Source organism: Manis pentadactyla, chromosome 6, assembly GCF_030020395.1.
Source record: "Manis pentadactyla isolate mManPen7 chromosome 6, mManPen7.hap1, whole genome shotgun sequence".
In the NCBI taxonomy this organism is placed as follows: Eukaryota; Metazoa; Chordata; class Mammalia; order Pholidota; family Manidae; genus Manis; species Manis pentadactyla.
This window is the reverse complement of record NC_080024.1, coordinates 120,009,460-120,033,113: the sequence shown is the minus strand read 5'-3', so window position 1 is coordinate 120,033,113 and position 23,654 is coordinate 120,009,460. Positions and strand designations below refer to the sequence as shown.

The 23,654-nt window shown below is 39.4% G+C and overlaps 1 protein-coding gene across 5 annotated transcripts in view; it reads left to right on the top strand.

Moving 5' to 3' along the window:
- The first annotated feature begins 4,480 nt into the window (after nucleotides 1-4,480).
- ESCO1 (establishment of sister chromatid cohesion N-acetyltransferase 1) overlaps nucleotides 4,481-23,654 on the top strand; it is an 86,512-nt gene continuing 67,338 nt past the window's right edge. For 3 of the 5 annotated variants that reach the window (XR_008998314.1, XR_008998313.1, XM_057504083.1), the window contains exon 1: nucleotides 4,559-4,783. The gene's annotated coding sequence lies outside the window, so the exon portion shown is untranslated. Of the gene's footprint in view, nucleotides 4,784-23,654 lie in introns of all 5 variants that reach the window. The other 2 variants (XM_036905797.2, XM_036905796.2) reach the window with 2 other exon arrangements.

Genomic DNA, 23,654 nt, shown 5'->3' with positions numbered 1-23,654 from the left:
TTAAAAAAATAAAATAAAAATTCAGTTTCTCAGTAGCAGTAATCACATTTCAAGTGCTCAATAGCCCTATGTGGCTATGGCTACCCTTTTGAACAGTGCAGTTATACATTTCCCTCATCACAGACAGTTTGATTACACAGTACTGTTTTGTTCATTACCATATTTGCTTCTTTCTTAGAATGTTATTTACTTATTGTCTGACATGAGAATGTAAACTGTCTGAAGGCAGAGATTTGTCTCTTCTGTTACTTCTACAACCCCAGCATCTAGAATAGGGCCATGCATACAATGTGCCCTCAATAAGTATTTGTGAAATAACTGAGTATCTCCCTCATTAGAATGTACACTGCATGAGGAAAGAGACTGAGTGTGTATTGTTCACTGCAATATCCCTAGTACTGATCACAGGGGATTCCCCCCAATTATCTTCAAGGCCCTTCCTGCTTTGGGCTCTGTCTACCTTTTAATCTCTTTCCCTTTCGTGGTCTTGGAATGTTTGAGTTCCTGTAATTCATCAAGCTCATTTTCCTCTCCAGACTTTTGTATGTTCAGTTTTTTGACCTGACTAGCACCTATTCATCCTCTCTCAAGGATGTGGGGCCAGCATTATTACTTGTATGTATTAGTGGTGTGTCTTCCAGAAAATGGCAAATTGAAATGTCATTGTTGGTTGATCTGCATCAAATTGCAGTAAGCTTTCTTTCTACATTTTAGAATTTTTACTCTCAGGATAAAACTGTTAAGAGTCCTGAAGTAAAGACAACAAGAGTGGAACCACAAAGCAAAGGGTCTTTATTGCTGCTAGCAGGAGCATGGGTCTGAAAGTGAGACTACCCCATCTTCTAGGAGTTAGCACAGGTTTTGTATGTTACAGGCATTTAGATTGGTCACAGGAAAGGAAAACACCAAGGAAATGTCAGGCAGTGCAACTATTCCATTGTTAGTTTTTAGAAGTAGATGTCCAAATAATAAGTGCAGAAAAGTACATTCTGCAGTTTGGAGTCAGCAAGGAAAACAAACATTTTTAAAAAGTCCAGAAGATTGTACTCACAATTTTAAGTTTAGAAGGAGAACTTTCAAATAGGGACTTGTGGCTTCTGGAATTGTAGGGATTGTGAAAATGAACTTCTTGATTTACAGAATGTTGTTGAGCACCAAAATGGATCCATCATCTAGCTTACAGTGTTTGTTTTTAGCATGTGTACATGGCGAAAGGTGAACCATTCAGAGCTGTCCCCCAGGACCTTCTAAGGAACTCTCAGGAATGCATGCCTCTCATTTTACTGGGATCAGTTCTCTGTGAGTTTATAATCTTTGAAAGCTCAGTCAAGTAGATAATTTATTCAGTTTACTATGACTATTGTTTAGTATACAACAAATCACATGAACCAATTCCAAAGTTCACAGAAAGACTGCCTTAAAAGAAAACTACTGGTAGAAGGCAAAACAAATTTTGTCAAACATGATGTTATAGCATAATGAAGATTTAATCATACTATAAATTGAGACCTCTGGCATTAATGGATCAAAATTTAAAAATACCTTTTAAAATGATAGAGAATAATGCCTAAGAAAGTTTGTTTTCCCATAAAAGCAAACTATTTTTTAAAATTTATTTTTGAGATATAATTAATACATAAACCATAAGGTATATGATTTTATAACTAACACATATAATTTTAAGGTGCACAAGTTGATTTGATTCAGGTATGTATTGCAATGATTAACACCATGGCTGATGCCTCTATCACTAGTTACATAATAATTTTTTAAATTAAAATTTAGTCTCTTAGCAACTTTGAAGTTTATAATACAATATTGTAGAAGCAAACTAAGCCATACTTTTGTTACCATACCTTTAACTTCACCTGGAGTCAGCCCCCTTGAAACCGGAAATGAGACAATAATTAACTGCTGGTTCTACACATGGCCCTCTACTATTTCTGGCAGCTTCTCCAGCAGCTGAGACAAAGAAAGATTCCCATTTCCCCTTTAAACACCCCTCCTCCTGAATGGCATTTTGAAGATGGTCTTGGGGGGTTCATCCACCATCTTCTCAGGTTGTCGTCTTCCTGCATAAAGTCACTTTTCTTGATGAAAAGGGGGAAATTATAAGGAAAAATTCTGAAATGTCCTAGGTTAAGTGACATAAGGGCCAGAGGAAGAGGGAGAGAGATAAGGGAAGGTAATCAGTCAATAGCTGTGGGCTGTAGCTAATCACAAACTCCACGTTCCTGGTTGGAGCCATTTCAACATCATCTAGATGGTACCCAGACCTGCCACATCCCCCTTGTGCACGACCAGGGTCTGGTCATCATTAACAACCAAACCACAAGCTTTCTCTATGGACTAACCCCCATCCCTGATTTTCTCTGCTTTGTCCTAGCCCACTTTCCTTACTGTCTTTCCAATGGGTTTCAGCCCCGGGCAAGTTCTCTATGGATTCAATGTGACCAAAGAAATTGACAGCAAAACTTTCTTGGGGTGAAAGGGTTATACCCAACTTTATTTCCATGTGGCAGTTCAGTCACTAAAATCCCATTCACTCAGAGCAAGTCTGCATGCAGCAAGCTGGTCTCTGCCTCTGGGCCCCTCTGTCCACACAGCCGTCCCACACAGCTACCCCCTGAGCCTTCTCTGCACAGTCGTCCCTCACAGCTGTCCTCTGGGCCTCTGTCCTCGGCACTGCCACCACTCCAGCTTCTGCTCTACTCTCCTGCAGCCTTACAGCCCTGCCACCGTGTTGCGCCCAGAGGACTGGGCAGAGCTCTTTATATAGAGTCAACAGCCATGTATTGCCCACAGGTGTGCAGTGAGCTAGTCAACTAGGGCCAGGTTGGAATCCTGGCCATAGGAACTTTCGTTTTATCCACACTTACCTATACCTAATGTGAATTCTAAGAATTTTCTTTCCTTGAGGCCCCTCATAAATGTCCCATTTCTTGAGTTCAGCAGACAATTTGCTTTTGTTAACGGGCCTTACTGCTGGAGAAGCAGAAACTTCCCATCCCAGGACCCAGTGCTTTTTCTAGTAGTATCTGTAAGGACTCAGTAAACCTTTTGAGTTCAGACATCTCTAGGTTTCTAGAGTTTCTGATCTGTCACTTTCCTTGCCTCAACACATGTCCCTCAATTTATTGGCCCGTTGTCCAGCAAGTGGAATGAGCTTGGACTTGGTTAATGGTTTCAGAGCATGTTTAAAAAACTGATTATATTTAGGTTTCAGAAAAGAAAATCTAGAATAAATGGCAGTCATGAATTATACATCAAATGTGATTCACTTATCAGAAATAAGTATGTATGATTTTTATGTGGTGTGATATTTGTAAGAACTCCTATGCTTCTGATTGTGGTTAATACAAGTATAGTGGAATAGATCACACAGAAGCAGAGGACTATTTTGTGGTAATGGGAACTTGTATGTGTGGTTTGTGTATGTGTATGTCAGAACTTAAGTTACTAAAGATAAAATGGTTTACACACAAAGAGAAAACCCCCCAGCTGTCTGACCAGCTAAAGGTGAAGGCAAATAAATAGATACTCTGGGACATAACCAGCTCTAATCAGGTCAGCAGTCAACTCCTGAGCTTTTCCCCAAGACATATGGGTATGCCATTACAGTATGTGTATCAGGGCCTGGGGATGAGGATGGGGGCAGGAGGCAGGTTTTTGCCAAATTATGCATATATGGTGATCTGGTCAATGGCCTCACCCATCAATACCTCTCCTTTTGGTTTTTAAACAATAGACTTTCCGGACAAAATTGACAGGCAGCTCAATAGTTTTGTGGAGGCTGTATTGTCAGAAAAACATAAGGCTTGACAAACTTATAGCATATTTTGGTTCAAAAAAGTAAGTCAAGCAGGGGAGAATTTACGATCTCCCTTCCGATTCTCAAAGGGAAGGGTGTGATTACCCATCCTCACGGTTCTACAGCAGAAGAACAGCACAGAACGCGCGTTAAAAGGCAGTGTGGAAACCACTAATTTTAGTGCTAGAACCTTGGATTTTTTCCTAGATGCTTCTTAAAGCCAAACCTTTGTCTGAACAGCCGCCATGGTTAAACATAATGGAACATTCATTGTCTTGACGATTCTTGTGTGCCGGTACTAGGAATTAAATGTGTAAGGTGAAGCCCTGCACTTCTTTTTTTAGAGGGAGTGTTGCCGCAAGGAGAGAGGAGGATCAACTGCCTCCTCTTTCCTTCACAGACGCCCGTGTCAAAGATTTAAGGTATTTAACCGGGGTCGCAGCAGTAGGCCGCAATCGACAGAGGAACCGGTGTAGACGGATGCCAAGAGAAACTACCCTTGCTAGGGGCGTGGGTGGCTTTATTCCGAGATGACCCCAGGAAGGGCCAGTGGCCGCCGCCTGGGGGCGCCGCAGCTTCCCCGCGAGGTGCCCAACCGCGGGGCGCGCACGCGAGGCCTCCCACCGCGCCTGCGTTGAGGGTGGCCTCCGGCCCGTCTTTCCCCGACGCCCCGCCGTCCGGGCCGGGGTTTAAAACTGCGTGACACGCAACGAGCGTGGCGGCCATCTTCGTCTTCTGGGCTCGTCCGCTGAGCGGGTTAGGACTGAGGAGGAGCGTTGCGCAAGCGCGTCCAAGACGGTCACAGGTAACTCCCATTTGACGGGCGAGGCGTCGCCGTCGTCGCCGGAAGTTTGGCGTTTTTGCGCCGCTGGAGAGGCGGCGGTCGCGGCAGAAGCAGCTGAGTGTCTCTTGATACCCGGATGTGAGGCGATCTGCGGGCTCGCGGTGGACTCTCGGCGAGGACTGAGGAAGGTACGCTGGCGTCGCGATCGTCCCCGCCGCCTGCTGTCGCCCCGCCTGCGTCCTCACCTCCCTTTCACCAGCCCCTCCAGAGCGCCGGCCGGTTCTACCCCTTCCTTTCCCACCCTCTGTGTCGTTTGCCTTGCACGTCTCTTCCTACTCCTCTGGTCCGGGCTTCTGGCGCCTCTGGGCGTGGGTGGGCGGCTCGGAGTCGCTGTCGCCTGAGGTAGGCAGCCAACCTGCGCGTGTCGGCTGCCCAGTCGCCGCATCACTTGCCACTGCTTGGTCGGGGGTCGGAGGTAATAGGGGGCCGTGAGGGAGGACGGGGTCAGGCCCGCGGGGACTCGCAGAGCCCCGAAGTGGCGTGCAGCTACTGCAGGTACTGGGGCGGCGTGGGCGCCCGCCAGCAGGTAGCCCCGGGCCTTGGCCCTGTCCCCGGCGGCTCTCCTCCGCGGCGTTCCCCCCACCGAGCCGGCCCCTCCAGCCGTCGCAGAGCTGCGGTTCCTGCGGCCGGCTCCCCTGCCCCCGCCGCTCCTGGCTGACCCGGCCTGAACCCTGCGGCCTCTGCAGTCTGCGGGCCGGGATGTGGGGATCTCGGATTCACAGCCTTCAGCCTGGAAGGATAGCAGTGGCCCAGGTCCAAGGTCATAGGGTTTTTTAGGTTGGACAGTAAGGGGTTTGGGCACAGGTGGGGCTGCTCTGGAGTAGAAATGGGTGCATTGAGGGCCACAGCAAAGCTAATAGAATTATATGCGAACGGAAGGGAATTGGGTCCTCGGTTTTCATCACTTATTCATAAGATTATTTTACAACGGGGACTTGTTTCACTCTGGCAGAACGGGATAGCAAGTCCCAAAATTAGAGAACTCCCTCCTTCCCAGCACCTCTCACCCTCCCATCTCTGAATGTTGAGTTCTGAAAACCCAGTCGGTAGCGGATTTCCCGGGAAAGGAGGCCCTCGCAGCGCGGGAGGAGGAAGAGTTAAATCGCTGATTTGAGAAGTACTATGAACCTGTTTTCCGCAGCCTTCAGGTAGCTGAATTTAGGGATTCTTTTCGGCAGGAAGTAACTACATCACGCAATATTTAGTGTTATAAAATGGTATTTCAGTACGGAATTAACCTTTGCAGAAACCAAGGAAAGAATGCTACTTAGTGGAATAGTAGGATGTGGTGGGTTTTGTTTTTCCCCCACCTAACCATTAATTTTTTAAAAACTGGGTAAAGCACGGATTTAGGTTTGAAACATTCTGGTTGCAGCGAACTGTGCTTTATTCAGCCTCTTCGATTAGGTCTTTAGGTTCTGCTTTACACAGGGTACCAACACCAGTGGAACTTTTTAAAATTTGAAAACTTAAAAATTCTCACCATGGAATTAGGTACAAGAGTAGGATGAAAATTGCTTACAAAGTGCTTAATTTGGAAGCTGCAGAATCAGGCCTAAAGCTTGTGGGGAAATGAGAAAACTAACTGAGACCCTCCTCCTTTTTAGGCAGAATGCAGCTTATGCCCCTTAGGTCAGATGTGTGACTTTGAAAGTATCCTTCTTAGAACAAAAATTGCCCTAACTTAGGAGCTTCTGCCCACCTTAATCATTTCTGGCCGAGGAATATATGCTATCATTTCCATTGATCAGTATTATAATTCTGTAGTGGACGATTTTTTTGTTAACACCAGCCCCATTCAAAGTTTTGTGCTAGGCATTTAAATCGATAAGTATGCTGTCAGAACTGAAAAAGGACCCTAATTAATAAATGCCATTAACCCCCTTTTAGCTAGGTAATTCATTATAGCACAAGCTGATTGCATTTATTCTAATAATGAAGGTGATTAGCATTGCACAATGCAAAATAATGAATTTTTAAAATATCTTTTTCATGACTTATAACAGATTTATGTTCCACATAGAGTTCTTTGGAGAAGTTTAGATGGTAGTTAGAAATGAACTTCAGTAAAATCATAGGTAATTAACCTAAGTACTATGTTATCCCTTCTGAACAGCCCAGATGTTTATGTTTCTCTGTGCATTCTTTTTTTCTTGGCATTGTGAAAGTTCTTTGGCTTTATTTCTACATAAGTTCGATATTACAGCTATATTGTACTACTGTAGTTGCTTTTGGAAAATACATGATTCTGTTAACCCAGCCATCCTGTCTTTTCTCATTTGAGGGAGCTTAATTGCATCACAGTACATTTTGAAGAGAGCAAGTTTATGTTCTCTGCTCTTTTCAGCATATTTATGACTGCATTTGCTAGATTCACAGAGATTAAAACTCAGAATGTAAATAAAAATAGGGTATTAAGTATTACGTTAATGTAGTGGTTTTCAAACTTTTTGGTTAGAATCTCTTTATACTTCTAAAAAGTATGTAGGAGTCCAAATAGCTTTTGCTTATATGGGTTATATATGTTGATAATTATTGTACTTGAAATTGACTTAAATTATTTATTAAAAATAACCAGTAAACTAATTACAGGTTAACATAAATGGCATTTTTTATGAAAAACAACTTTTCAAAAACCAAAAAAAATTTAGTGAAAGAATAGCAACTGTTTTACATTTTTATGTTTCTTTAATGTTTGGAGTAATAGGAGACAGGTGGGTTCTCTTATAAACTGCATTCAGTCTATTAGATGTTTTTCGGGTTGAAGTATGTCAAGAAAACCCAGCTTTACACTGGTATGTTGGGAGGAGTACCTTAATAATGTTTTCAGATAATTGTGATACTCTTTTATTTTACAGTAAAACTCAACAAGTGGTCATTTCTTAAGGGTTAATAGCCATGTGCAGTCTGAATCCCTATCTATATACTTTTTGTACTATGTTGCATTGAAATTCCTTGGTCTGTTTTGCACTTTGAATTGATCTTTTATCCATTAATGATTTTGACCTAATGAACTCCCTTGAGAGGGTCTCTGTGATCCTAATGGTCCTAATACTACCCTTTGAGAACAACTGCTTTAAATGTAAATAAATTAGTTTAGAATAATGTAGTTATAGAAGCTGAAAGGGACGATGATAATATGGAAATGGAGTTGAGTGAAACCAGGAGTTGAGTGAAACCAGGAGTAACTAAGGTAAATTTTTATGGCTAATTATTACTATATCTAATACTTAATGAGTGCTTATGATGTGCCAGGAGATGTTCTAAGGACTTTGTATTAGGAAATGTTTCTCTTTTGTCATCTTTAGTGATGGTTGAAAGGCAAATATAATTTAACTTATTGTTTTCTTACAGATAGTACAGTCTTTCTGACATACATTATTCTTTAAAATAGATACAGTTCCACTTTAGAGGATACATACTGCTTAGATAATTTCTCTGTAAGGTATTTGAGCATAGGGAAATATGCCTATTCCCAGCATCTATAACTGTATGTACTTAAAATATATAATTTTAGACTAGCCCATTGGAAAATTGAGTTACTAAATAAAACAAATATTAGTAGTTTTTAAGATAATCTAGTTAACATGTAAATGTGAAATTTACTGTTTTATTTTGTTAAATCAGTTCAACTAATATTTGAAAGTTTCTTGTGACCATGGTCACTAAGTAAAGTTTTTCTTCAAAAACCAAAATAGATTATAATTTTTAGAAAACAAATTTAGGCTTATTTAAAAAATCTGGTGCATATTAAAATTTATATAATTTCAGATTCACTTTTTTGGTAACATATGAAGATATAATCTACCCTTAAAAATGACAACGCATTGGTTTTTTTAGTATATTCAAAGAGTTGTGCAACCATTACCACTGTCTAATTTTAACATATTTGATCACCCCAAAAAGAAGCCTCATGCTGGGTACTAATGTCATTCCTCATTTCCTTTCCTCCCTAGCCCTTTACAAACCAGACCTACTATCTGTTTTTATAGATTTGTCTCTTCTGGCCATATCATAATAAATGCAGTCATACAACATGTGGCCTTTTGTGACTGGGTTTTCTTCACCTAGCATAAGGTTTTAAAGGTTAATTGATGTAGCATATATCAATACTTCATTCCAGTTTGTGGCTACATATGTTATGTGGATATAGCACATTCTGTTTATTCATTCATCAGTTGATAGACATTTATGTTGTGTCCGTATTTGGCTATTATGAATAATGCTGCTGTGAACATTTGTGTACAAGTTATTGTGTAGCCCTATCCAGATTCACTTTTGAGCTTTTCTGATGTGTTTTACATAGATATAAATAGTACATATTTTCATAACTGGTAAGTATAGTCATTTGTGATGTGAAGGTTCAAACAATACATATTTAAGTAAAATGAAAGTTTTCCTTTACTTGTATACCCTTTCATCTCCATCTCTTACCATCCTAGTTGACCACTGTTGATGTTTTAGTGTATATTCTTCCAGTATTTTCTGTTAGCATACATATGTGACACATTAATTTTATCTCTTTCTTACACAATTATATTTATGCAGTTTATATACCTCTTATTTCTAATGAATATCAAAACTCTACCTTGGCATTTTTTTCTATTTTAGGCATTTGGGTTGTTTTGGATATTTTTGCTAATACATTGACAGCAGTCATCATTGATGTCATATAAATTATCTTTTTTTGGCTTTCTTTTCTTAATGTGTAGTGTAACATTGTGGAAGACTAACAATGGAATAAGTTGTGTGGCAATTGAGTTTAGGTGTCTTGAAGACGTCAGGATGGAGATGTCCAACTGGGCTGTTGGGTATCTGAGTAGTAATACGGATGGAGATTTGTGCTGGGGATATTCATTTGTTTGTTAACAGTTTACAGTTACTAATTGAAAGTATGAGTATAGATAAAATTACCTAGTAAGTGTCTTTTATGATGAGAGGACAAAACTTCGGGAATGCTAGTTTATAAAGAGGCTGGTGGAAGAAGAGAATTTAAAATCTATGTCTAGCTTTTTTTTGAGTTTTAACTAATAATGTTTTACTGAATACCTATTTTCAATCAACTTGAGAAAATTATAGATATTTTACAGTTTGTTTTTGCTATCAAGACGGTTGATTGTGAAAACAATATTATAGTATATTTGTTTTTTTACAAATTGCATCTTTTTATTTTTTCAAATTTTTATTAAGGTATCATTGATACACACTCTTATGAAGGTTTCACATGAAAAACATGTGGTTACTACATTCACCCATATTGTCAAGTACTCCCATATCCCGTTGAAGTCGCTGTTGATAAGTGTAGTGTAAGATGCCACAGAGTCACTACTTGTCTTCTCTGTGCTACTCTCGTCCTCGTGACTCTCCCCCACACCACATGCACTAATCATGATACCCCTCAATCCCCTTCTCCCTCCCTCCCCACCCACCCACACCAAACCCTCCTCTTTGGTAACTGCTAGTCCCTTGGAGTCTGTGAGTCTGTTGCTGTTTTGTTCCATTAGTTTTGCTTCATTGTTATACTCCACAAATGAAGGAAATCATTTGGGACTTGTCTTCCTCTGCCAGCTTATTTCACTGAGCATAATACCCTCTAGCGCCATCCATGTTGTTGCATATAATAGGATTTGTTTGTTTCTTATGGCTGAATAGTATTCCATTGTGTATATGTACCACATCTTCTTTATCCATTCATCTACTAATGGACACTTAGGTTGCTTCCATATCTTGGCTATTGTAAAAAGTGCTGCGATAAATATAGGGGAGCATACGTCTTTTTGAATCTGATAAGTTGTATTCTTTTTTTTTTATTTTTTATTAAGGTATGATTGATATACACTCTTATGAAGGTTTCACATGAAAAAACAATGTGGTTACTACATTTACCCATATTATCAAGTCCCCACCCATACCCCAATGCAGTCACTGTCCATCAGTGCAGCAAGATGCCACAGATCCACTATGTCCCTTCTCTCTGATATACTGTTCTCCCCGTGATCCCCAAAACCATGTGTCCTAAACATAATACCCCTCAGTCCCCTTCTCCCTCCCTCCCCACCCGCCCTACCACACCCCTCCCGTTTGGTAACCACTAGTTCATTCTTGGAGTCTCTGAGTCTGCTGCCATATTGTTCCTTCTGTTTTGCTTCATTGTTTTACTCCACAAATGAGGGAAATCATTTGGCATTTGTCTTTCTCTTCCTGGCGTATTTCACTGAGCATAATGTTCTCCAGCTCCATCCATGTTGTTGCAATTGGTAGGATTTGTTTCTTTCTTATGGCTGAATAGTATTTCATTGTATATATATACATCTTCTTTATCCATTCATCTACTGATGGACACTTAGGTTGCTTCCATATCTTGGCTATTGTAAAAAGTGTTGCGATAAACATAGGGGTGCATATGTCTTTTTGAATCTGAGAAGTTGTATTCTTTGGGAATATTCCAAGGAGTGGGATTCCCAGGTCAAATGGTATTTCTATTTTTAGTTTTTGGAGGAACCTCCATATTTCTTTCCACAGTGGTTGAACTAGCTTACATTCCCACCAGCAGTGTAGGAGGGTTCCCCTTTCTCTGCATCCTCGCCAGCATTTGTTGTTCTTAGTCTTTTTGATACTGGCCATCCTTACTGGTGTGAGGTGATATATCATTGTGGTTTTAATTTGCATTTCCCTGATGATTAGTGACGTGGAGCATCTTTTCATGTGTCTGTTGGCCATCTGAATTTCTTCTTTGGGGAACTGTCTCTTCATATCCTCTGCCCATTTGTTAATCGGGTTATTTGCTTTTTGGGTGTTGAGGTATGTAAGTTCTTTATATATTTTGGATGTTAACCCCTTGTCAGATATGTCATTTACAAATATATTCTCCCATACTGTAGGATGCCTTTTTGTTTTGTTGCTAATGTCCTTTGCCATACAAAAACTTTTCAGTTTGATGTAGTTCCATGAGATCATTTTTGCTTTGTGTTTCCCTTTCTTGAGGAGATGGATTCAGGAAGAAGTTGCTTATGCTTATATTAAGGAGATGTTTGCCTATGTTGTCTTCTAGGAGTTTTATGGTTTCATGACTTACATTTAAGTCTTTAATCCATTTTGAGTTTACTTTTGTGTATGGGGTTAAACAATAATCCAGTTTCATTCTCTTGCATGTAGCTGTCCAATTTTGCCAACACCAGCTGTTGAAGAGTCTGTCATTTCCCCCATTGTATGTCCATGGCTCCTTTATCATATATTAATCGACCATATATGGTTGGGTTTATATCAGGGCTTTCTAGTCTGTTCCATTGGTCTATGGGTCTGTTCTTGTGCCAGTACCAAATTGTCTTGATTACTGTGGCTTTGTAGTAGAGCTTGAAGTTGGGGAGCCTAATTCCCCCTGCTTTATTCTTCCTTCTCAGCATTGCTTTGGCTATTCGAGGTCTTTTGTGGTTCCATATGAATTTTAGGATGATTTTCTCTAGTTTGTTGAAGAATGCTATTGGTATTTTGATAGGAATTGCTTGAATCTATAGATTGCTTTAGGCAGGCTGGCCATTTTGACAATATTCTTCCTATCCATGAGCACGGGATATATTTCCATTTATTAATATCTTCTTTAATTTCTCTCATGAGTGTCTTGTAGTTTTGAGTGTATAGGTCTTTCACTTCCTTGGTTAGGTTTATTTCTAGGTATTTTATTCTTTTTGATGCCATTGTGAATGGAATTGTTTTCCTGATTTCTCTTTCTATTAGTTCATTTTAGTGTATAGGAAAGCCATAGATTTCTGTGTATTAATTTTGTATCCTGCAACTTTGCTGAATTCAGATATTAGATCTAGTAGTTTTGGAGTGGTTTCTTTAAGGTTTTTTATGTACAATGTCATGTCATCTGCAAACAGGGACAGTTTAACTTCTTCCTTTACCAATCTGGATGCCTTTTATTTCTTGGTGTTGTCTGATTGCTGTGGCTAGGACCTCCAGTACTATGTTGAATAGAAGTTGGGAGAGTGGGCATCCTTGTCTTTTTCCCAATCCTAGAGGAAAATCTTTCAGCTTCTCACTGTTAAGTATGAAGTTGGCTGTGGGTTTGTCATATATGGCCTTTATTGTGTTGAGGTACTTGCCCTCTATACCCATTTTGTTGAGAGTTTTTATCATGAATGGATATTGAATTTTGTCAAATTCTTTTTCAGCATCTATGGACATGATTATGTGGTTTTTGTCCTTCATTTTGTTGATGTGGTGGATGATGATGGATTTTTGAATGTTGTACCATCCTTGCATTCCTGGAATAAATTCTGCTTGATCATGATGGATGATCTTTTTGATGTATTTTTTTAATTCGGTGTGCTAATATTTTGTTGAGTATTTTTGCATCTATGTTCATCAGGGATATTGGTCTGTAGTTTTCTTTTTTTGTGATTTTTTTGCCTGGTTTTGGTATTAGAGTGATGCTAGCCTCATTAAATGAGTTTGGGAGTATTCCCTCCTCTTCTATTTTTTTGGAAAACTTTAAGGAGAATGGGTATTAGGTCTTCACTAAATGTTTGATAAAATTCAGAAGTGAAGCCATCTGGTCCAGGGATTTTTGTTCTTAGGTAGGCTTTTTTTTTTTTTTTTGAGAGGGCATCTCTCATATTTATTGATCAGATGGTTGTTAACAACAATAAAATTCTGTATAGGGGACTCAATGCACAATCATTAATCAACCCCAAACCTAATTCTCAACAGTCTCCAATCTTCTGAAGCATAACGAACAAGTTCTCACATGGTGAACAAATTCTTACATAGTGAATAAGTTCTTACATGGTGAACAGTGCAAGGGCAGTCATCACAGAAACTTTTGGTTTTGATTACACATTATGAACTATAAACAATCAGGTCAAATATGAATGTTCGTTTGATTTTTATACTTGATTTATATGTGAATCCCACATTTCTCCCTTATTATTATTATTATTATTATTTTTAATAAAATGCTGAAGTGGTAGGTAGATGCAAGATAAAGGTAGAAAACGTAGTTTAGTGCTGTAAGAGGGCAAATGTAGATGATCAGGTGTGTGCCTATAGACTAAGTATTAATCCAAGCTAGACAAGGGCAACAAAACATCCATGGTTGCAGAAGATTTCTCTCAAAACGGGAGGTGAGGTTCTAAGCCTCACCTCTGTTGATCCCCAATATCTCACCTAATAGCCCCCTGTGACTGTGCCTGTCTTAGGTTGTTCCTCCCTTGAGGAATGTTACCCGTCTCTGGCTAGCCAGTCATCTTCCAGGGCCATACAGGGAAATGTAAAGTTGGTAAGTGAGAGAGAAGCAATATTGTTTGAAAAGGTTAGCTTTTTACTTCATTGCAGATTTATGCCCTGTGGCTTCTATGCCCAGCATTTGTCTTGAGGTATCTTTACCACTTCGAAGAATTATTATACTCGGTAATTTCGATATGAGGTCGAATTCTACTTAAGGGTTGTAATTAGGAAGGAAGAAGAAAAGCTACAGAAGTAGCAGACAGAAGAAAACATGGGAAGATTGATTATTTCTTTAACGTATCTTCTTGTAGAGTAACATAAGCATGTGTAGGTTTTAAACTACTAATTAAATTGCGTACACACATTAACGTAATAGGAATACAGCTACATAACCAAAGCAGCCCTACATTTACCAGCCATCTCCAGTTAGGCACGCTAGGCATTTGTGAAAACTTATCAATGATATGATGGATATTGTCTAACTGAATTTGAACAGTTTGGGAAAAATCAGACAAATTAAAACAACTCATTCCTGGGAACTGTTCACATCCCATATGTTCTTTTAAGAGTAGATAGTCTATAGTCGCAAGATTTTGGAGCGCTGCAACTTGTACTTCTCCTAATTCTTGGTTGAGTTCCGACAGTATAGATTCAGTCAAATTTGTTGTTTTACTGTATGCACAGGCCAGCTTAGATATCTCCTTCTTCATTCCAATGGCAAGTCCAGGAACCGGTGGGATGAATGCAGCTACAACTGCATCAGCGCCAGGATCTTTGTTGAAGTTTTTTGATGATCATCTTCTGGAATGACTCTTCCAGAGGATGTTGATGTTGGAAGTTCTTCATATCGTATCTTAATTCGTTTTCTGGGTAGCCAAATTAGGCTTTGATCCTCTGTATAAACACAAACAAATCCTTTGCCCACACTTTGATATGCCCTTTATACCATTGTGAAGAACTTATAGGAGATCACCACACAGGAACTGCTTTTTTTTTTTTTTAAGAGAAAGGAATATTATCAGAAAAATGTATTTCCATAGCTGATCATCTGACACCCTTTAAATGATCAAAATTAAGGATATTTAAAGCATGCATTAATCGTTGATTTACAGTTAATTTTATCCTATCAGGGAGTAATCCCCCTTTTCTTTCTTTCTTTTTTTTTGTTATCATTAATCTACACTTACATGAAGAATATTATGTTTACTAGGCTCTCCCCTATACAGGTACCATCCACAAACCCCTTTACAGTCACTGTCCCTCAGCAGAGCAAAATGTTGTAGTATCACTACTTGTCTTCTCTGTGTTGTACAGCCCTCCCCTTTCTCCCACCCCCCCATTATGCATGCTAATCCTAATACCCCCTTTCTTCTTCCCCACCCTTATCCCTCCCTACCCACCCATCCTCCCCAGTCCCTTTCCCTTTGGTACCTGTTAGTCCATTCTTGGGTTCTGTGATTCTGCTGCTGTTTTTTTCCTTCAGTTTTTCCTTTGTTCTTATACTCCACAGAGAAGTGAAATCATTTGGTATTTCTCTTTCTCTGCTTGGCTTATTTCACTGAGCATAATACCCTCTAGCTCCATCCATGTTGTTGCAAATGGTAGGATTTGTTTTCTTCTTATGGCTGAGTGATATTCCATTGTGTATATGTACCACATCTTCTTTATCCATTCATCTACTGATGGACACTTAGGTTACTTCCAGTTCTTGGCTATTGTAAATAGCGCTGCGATAAACGTAGGGGTGCATCTGTCTTTTTCAAACTTGAGTGCTGCATTCTTTGGGTAAATTCCTAGGAGTGGAATTCCTGGGTCAAATAGTAAGTCTATTTTGAGCATTTTGAGGAACCTGCATACTGCTTTCCACAATGGTTGAACTAATTTACATTCCCACCAGCAGTGTAGGAGGGTTCCCCTTTCTCCACAACCTCACCAACATTTGTTGTTGTTTGTCTTTTGGATGGTAGCCATCCTTACTGGTGTGAGGTGATATCTCATTGTGGTTTTAATTTGCATTTCTCTGATAATTAGCGATGTGGAGCATCTTTTCATGTGTCTGTTGGCCATCTGTATTTCTTTTTGGAGAACTGTCTTTTCAGTTCCTCTGCCCATTTTTTAATTGGATTATTTGTTTTTTGTTTGTTGAGATGGGTGAGCTCTTTATATATTTTGGATGTCAAGCCTTTATCTGATCTGTCATTTACAAATGTATTCTCCCATACTGTAGGGTACCTTTTTGTTCTATTGATGGTGTCTTTTGCTGTACAGAAGCTTTTCAGCTTAATATAGTTCCACTTGTTCATTTTTGCTGTTGTTTTCCTTGCCCGGGGAGATATGTTCAAGAAGAGGTCACTCATGTTTATGTCTAAGAGGTTTTTGCCTATGTTTTTTTCTAAGAGTTTTATGGTTTCATGACTTACATTCAGGTCTTTGATCCATTTTGAATTTACTTTTATGTTTGGGGTTAGAAAATGGTCCAGTTTCATTCTCCTACATGTAGCTGTGCAGTTTTACCAGCACCGTCTGTTGAAGAGAGTGTCATTTCACCATTGTATGTCCATGGCTCCTTTATCAAATATTAATTGACCATGTATGTTTGGGTTACTGTCTGGACTCTCTAATCTGTTCCACTGGTATGTGGCTCTGTTCTTGTGCCAGTACCAAATTGTCTTGATTACTATGGCTTTGTGGTAGAGCTTGAAGTTGGGGAGTGAGATCCCCCCAACTTTATTCTTCTTTCTCAGGATTGCTTTGGCTATTCGGGGTCTTTGGTGTTTCCATATGAATTTTTGAACTATTTGTTCCAGTTCATTGAAGAATGTTGCTGGTAATTTGATAGGGATTGCATCAAATCTGTATATTGCTTTGGGCAGGATGGCCATGTTGATGATATTTTTAATCCTTCCTAGCCATGAGCATGGGATGAGTTTCCATTTGTTAGTGTCCCGTTTAATTTCTCTTAAGAGTGACTTGTAGTTTTCAGAGTATAATTCTTTCACTTCTTTGGTTAGGTTTATTCCTAGGTATTTTATTTTTTTTGATGCAATTGTGAATGGAGTTGTTTTCCTGATTTCTCTTTCTGTTGGTTCATTGTTAGTATACAGGAAAGCCACAGATTTCTGTGTGTTAATTTTGTATACTGCAACTTTGCTGTATTCTGATATCAGTTCTAGTAGTTTTGGAGTGGAGTCTTTAGGATTTTTTATGTACAATATCATGTCATCTGCAAATAGTGACAGTTTAACTTCTTTACCAATCTGGATTCCTTGTATTTCTTTGTTTTGTCTAATTGCTGTGGCTAGGACCTCCAGTACCATGTTAAATAACAGTGGGGAGAGTGGGCATCCCTGTCTTGTTCCTGATCTCAGAGGAAAAGCTTTTAGCTTCTCGCTGTTCAGTATAATGTTGGCTGTGGGTTTATCATATATGGCCTTTATTATGTTAAGGTACTTGTCCTCTATTCCCATTTTGCTGAGAGTTTTTATCATGAATGGATGTTGAATTTTGTCAAATTCTTTTTCAGCATCTATGGAGATGATCATGTGGTTTTTGTCTTTCTTTTTGTTGATGTGGTGGATGATGTTGATGGATTTTCAAATGTTGTACCATCCTTGCATCCCTGGGATGAATGCCACTTGGTCATGGTGTATGATCCTTTTGATATATTTTTGAATTAGGTTTGCTAATATTTTGTTGAGTATTTTTGCATCTACGTTCTTCAGGGATATTGGTCTGTAATTTTCTTTTTTGGTGGGGTCTTTGCCTGCTTTTGGTATTAGGGTGATGTTGGCTTCATAGAATGAATTTGGGAGTATTCCCTCCTCTTCTATTCTTTGGAAAACTTTAAGGAGAATAGGTATTATGTCTTCTCTGTGTGTCTGATAAAATTCCGAGGTAAATCTATCTGGCCCAGGGGTTTTGTTTTTGGGTAGTTTTTTGATTACCGTTTCAATTTCTTTGCTCGTAATTGGTTTGGTTAACTTTTGTGTTTCTTCCTTGGTCAGTCTTGGAAGGTTGTATTTTTCTAGGAAGTTGTCCATTTCTTCTTGGTTTTCCAGCTTGTTGGCATATAGGTTTTCATAGTAGTCTTTAATAATTGTTTGTATTTCTGTGGAGTCTGTCATGATTTTTACGTTCTCATTTGTGATTCTGTTGATTTGTGTTGATTCTCTTTTTCTCTTAAGAAGTTTGGCTAGAGGCTTTTCTATTTTGTTTATTTTCTCAAAGAACCAGCTCTTGGTTTCATTGATTTTTGCTATTGTTTTATTCTTCTCAATTTTGTTTATTTGTTCTCTGATCTTTATTATGTCCCTCCTTCTGCTGACTTTAGGCCTCATTTGTTCTTCTTTTTCCAGTTTCGATAATTGTGATGTTAGACTATTCATTTGGGATTGTTCTTCCTTCTTCAAATGTGCCTGGATCGCTATATACTTTCCTCTTAAGACTGCTTTTGCTGCATCCCACAGAAGTTGGGGCTTTGTGTTGTTGTTGTCGTTTGTTTCTATATATTCCTTGATCTCTATTTTAATTTGTTCGTTGATCCATTGATTATTTAGGAGCATGTTGTTAAGCCTCCATATGTTTGTGAGCCTTTTTGTTTTCTTTGTAGAATTTATTTCTAGTTTTATACCTTTGTGGTCTGAAAAGTTGGCTGGTAGAATTTCAATATTTTGGGATTTTCTGAGGCTCTTTTTGTGGCCTAGTATTTGGTCTATTCTGGAGAATGTTCCATGTGCACTTGAGAAGAATGTATATCCTGTTGCTTTTGGATGTAGAGTTCTATAGATGTCTATTAGGTCCATCTGTTCTGCTGTGTTGTTCAGTGCGTCTGTGTCCTTACTTATTTTCTGCCCAGTGGATCTATCCTTTGGGGTGAGTGGCATGTTGAAGTCTCCTAAAATGAATGCATTGCAGTCTATTTCCCCCTTTAGTTCTGTTAGTATTTGTTTCACATATGCTGGTGCTCCTGTGTTGGGTGCATATATATTTAGAATGGTTATATCCTCTTGTTGGACTGAGCCCTTTATCATTATGTAGTGTCCTTCTTTATCTCTTGTTACTTTCTTTGTTTTGAAGTCTATTTTGTCTGATATTAGTACTGCAACCCCTGCTTTCTTCTCTCTGTTGTTTGCCTGAAATATGTTTTTCCATCCCTTGACTTTTAGTCTGTACATGTCTTTGTGTTTGAGGTGAGTTTCTTGTAAGCAGCATATAGATGGGTCTTACTTTTTTATCCATTCTATTACTCTGTGTCTTTTGATTGGTGCATTAAGGCCATTTACATTTAGGGTGACTATTGAAAGATATGTACTTATTGCCATTGCAGGCTTTAAATTCGTGGTTACCAAAGGTTCAAGGTTAGCCTCTTTAGTATCTTACTGCCTAACTTAGCTCGCTTATTGAGCTGTTATATACACTGTCTGGAGATTCTTTTCTTCTCTCCTTTCTTATTCCTCCTCCTCCATTCTTCATATGTTGGGTGTTTTGTTCTGTGCTCGTTTTAAGAGTGCTGCCATCTAGAGCAGTCCCTGTAAGATGCCCTGTAGAGGTGGTTTGTGGGAGGCAAATTCCCTCAACTTTTGCTTATCTGGGAATTGTTTAATCTGTCCATCATATTTAAATGATAATTGTGCTGGATACAGTATCCTTGGTTCAAGGCCCTTCTGTTTCATTGCATTAAATATATCATCCCATTCTCTTCTGGCCTGTAAGGTTTCTTTTGAGAAGTCTGATGATAGCCTGATGGGTTTTCCTTTATAGGTGACCTTTTTCTCTCTAGCTGCCTTTGAAAGTCTTTCCTTGTCTTTGATCTTTGCCATTTTAATTATTGTGTGTCTTGGTGTTGTCCTCCTTGGGTCCTTTCTGTTGCGAGTTCTGTGTATTTCCGTGTTCTTTTTGATTATTTCCTCCCCCAGTTTGGGGAAGTTTTCAACAATTATTTCTTCAAGGACACTTTCTATGCCTTTTTCTCTCTCTTCTTCTTCTGGTACCCCTATAATATGGATATTGTTCCTTTTGGATTGGTCACACAGTTCTCTTAATATTGTTTCATTCTTGGAGATCCTTTTATCTCTCTCTGTGTCAGCTTCTATGCGTTCCTGTTCTCTGGTTTCTATTCCATCAATGGCCTCTTGCATCTTATCCATTCTGCTTATAAATCCTTCCAGAGTTTGTTTCACTTCTGTAATCTTCCTGGCATCTGTGATCTCCCTCCGGACTTCATCCCTTAGCTCTTGCATATTTCTCTGCATCTCCGTCAGCATGTTTTTGATTTTTATTTTGAATTCTTTTTCAGGAAGACTGGTTAGGTCTGTCTCCTACTCTGGTGTTGTCTCTGTGATCTTGGTTTGCCTATAATTTTGCCTTTTCATGGTGATAGGAATAGTTTGCAGAGCTGGGACGAGTGACGGCTGGAAGACCTTCCCTTCTTGTTGGATTGTGGCCTTCCTCTCCTGGGAGAACAGTGACCTCTAGTTGCTTGTGCTGGGTAGCTGCACGCAGACAGGGCTTCTGCTTCCTGCCCCGCTGCTAAGGAGTTTATCTCCACTGTTGCTGTGGGCGTGGCCTGGCTCGGGCCGCTGCTCCAAAATGGTGGAGCTGCGTTGGAGGGGGAGCGGCCGGGAGGCTGTTTATCTCCATGAGGGGCCTCTGTGCTCCCTGCTTCCCAGGGGGTTAGAGTGCCCAGAGATCTCCAGATTTCCTGCCTCTGGACTAACTGTCCCAGGATGCTTCTCTCCGATTTTGGGGTCCCTGTCCCTTTAAGACTTCCAAAAAGCACCCCTTCTCCAGGCACTGGGTTCTCGCGGGTGTGAATGTGGTCTGGATGTTGTCCTGTGTCCTCTGGTCTCTAGTCTAGGAAGAATTGTCTTTGTTATATTTTCATAAATATATGTGGTTTTGGGAGGAGATTTCTGCTGCTCTACTCACGCCACCATCTTGGGTCCACCTCCTTAGGTAGGCTTTTGATTACCAGTTCAATTTCATTGCTGGTAATTGTTCTGTTCAGATTTTCTGTCTCTTCCTTGGTCAGCCTTGGAAGGTTGTACTTTTCTAGGAAGTTGTCCATTTCTTCTAGGTTTTCCAGTTTGTTAGCATATAATTTTTCATAGTATTCTCTAATAATTTTTTGTATTTCTGTGGTGTCCGTAGTGATTTTTCCTTTCTCATTTCTGATTCTGTTTAAGTGTGTAGACCCTCTTTTTTTCTTGATAAGTCTGGCTGGGGGTTTATCTATTTTGTTTATTTTCTTGAAGAACCAGCTCTTGCTTTCATTGATTTTTTTCTATGGTTTTATTCTTCTCAATTTTATTTATTTCTGCTCTAATCTTTATTATGTCCCTCTTTCTACTGACTTTGGGCCTCATTTGTTGTTATTTTTGTTATTTTTCTAGTTTCATTAATTGTGAGTTTAGACTGCTTATATGGGATTGTTCTTCTTTCTTGAGGTAGTCCTGTATTGCAATATACTTTCCTCTTAGCACAGCCTTGGCTGCTGCATCCCACACATTTTGCGGTGTTGAATTATTGTTGTCATTTGTCTCTATATATTGCTTGATCTCTGTTTTTATTTGGTCATTGATCCATTGGTTATTTAGGAGCATGTTATGCAGCCTCCATGTGTTTGTGGGATTTTTCATTTTCTTTGTGTGATTTATTTCTAGTTTCATATCTTTGTGGTCTGAGAAACTGGTTGGTACAATTTCAATCTTTTTGAATTTACTGAGGCTCTTTTTGTGACCTAGTTTATGATCTATTCTTGAAAATGTTCCATGTGCACTTGAGAAGAATGTAGATCCTGCTGCTTTTGGGTGTAGAGTTCTGTAGATGTCTGTTAGGTCCATCTGTTTTATTGTGTTGTTCAGTGCCTCTGTCTCCTTACTTATCTTCTGTCTGGTTGATCTGTTCTTCAGAATGAGTGGAGTATTGAAGTCTCCTAGCATGAATGCATTGCATTCTATTTCTCCTTTATTCTGTTGGTATTTGTTTCACATATGTAGGTGCTCCTTGTGTCGGGAGCATAGATATTTATAATGGTTATATCTTCTTGTTGGATTGACCCCTTTATCATTATTAATGTCCTTCTTTGTCTCTTGTTACTTTCTGTGTTTTGAAGTCTATTTTGTCTGATACAAGTACTGGAACTCCTGCTTTTTTCTCTCTGTTAGTTGCACGAAGTATCTTTTTCCATCCCTTCACTTTTAGTCTGTTTATGTCTGTGGGTTTTAAGTGAGTCTCTTGTGGGCAGCATATAGATGGGTCTTGTTTTTTTTATCTATTCCATGACTCTATGTCTTTTGATTGGTGCATTCAGTCCATTTACATTTAGAGTGCTTATCGATAGGTATGTACTTATTGCCATTGCAGGCTTTAGATTCGTGGTTACCAAAGGTTCAAGTTTCTACTTCCTGTTACAAATACAATCTAAAGGTTCTTTTCTTTTTCTCCTCCTTTTTCTTTCTCCTCCATTCTTTATATATTAGGTATCATATTCTGTATTCTTTATCTATCCCTTGATTGACTTTGGGAATAGTTAATTTAATTTTGCATTTGCTTAGTAATTAGCTGTTCTACTTGCCTTACTGTGGTTTTATTACCTCTGGTGACAGCTATTCTACCTTAGGAACACTTCCGTCTATAGCAGTCCCTCCAAAATCGACTGTAGAGATGGTTTGTGGGAGGTAAATTCAGCTTTTGCTTATCAGGAAATTGTTTAATCTCTCCTTCAAATTTAAATGATAATCTTGCCGGATAAAGTAATCTTGGTTCCAGGCCCTTCTGTTTCATGGCATTAAATACATCATGCCACTCCTTTCTGGCCTGTAAGATTTCTGCTGAGAAATCTGATGTTATCCTAATGGACTTCCCTTTGTATGTGATCTTATTTCTCTCTCTGGTTGCTTTTAACAGTCTGTCCTTATCCTTGATCTTTTCCATTTTAATTATTATTTGTCTTGGTGTTGTCTTCCTTGGGTCCCTTGTGTTGGGAGATCTGTTGATTTCAATGGCCTGAGAGACTATCTCCTTCCCCAGATTGGGGAAGTTTTCAGCAACTACCTTCTCAAAGACACTTTCTATCCCTTTCTCTCTCTCTTCTTCTTATGGTATCCCTATAATGCGAATATTGTTCTGTTTGGATTGGTCACACAGTTCTCTCAGTATTCTTTCATTCTTAAAGATCCTTTTTTCTCTTTGTGCCTCACCTTCTTTGTATTCCTCTCCTCTAGTTTCTATTTCATTTATTGTCTCCTCCACCGTATCCAACCTGCTTTTAATACCCTCCATCGTGCTCTTCAATGATTGGATCTCCGACCGGAATTCATTCCTGAGTTCTTGGATATCTTTCCTTACCTCCATTAGCATGTTGATGATTTTTATTTTGAACTCCCTTTCAGGTGGTCACAAGGTCCATGTCATTTAAATCTCCGGAGTTATATTAATTTTACTCTGGACCAGATTCCTTTGGTGTTTCATATTTGTATATGGCGCCCTCTTGTGTCCAGAAGCTCTACTCTCTGGATCTACTCAGCCCCTGAAGCAATGTCTGGGGTCACAGGGAAGTGGTACTGTTGCCTGGGGGTAGGAAAGAGCTCTTTCCTGGTTCCTGACTGCTATGCCTGTCTCCACTGCCTGAACCAGTGGGCTGAGCACATATGTATAAGCTTTAGTCCCAGAGCAACCAGATATGGATCCCTGCTTTCCACAAGCGGCTGGAATCTCAGTTTCTCCAGGAGTTCTGTCTCTCTTAGCTTTCCAACCCCATAATCATGAGAG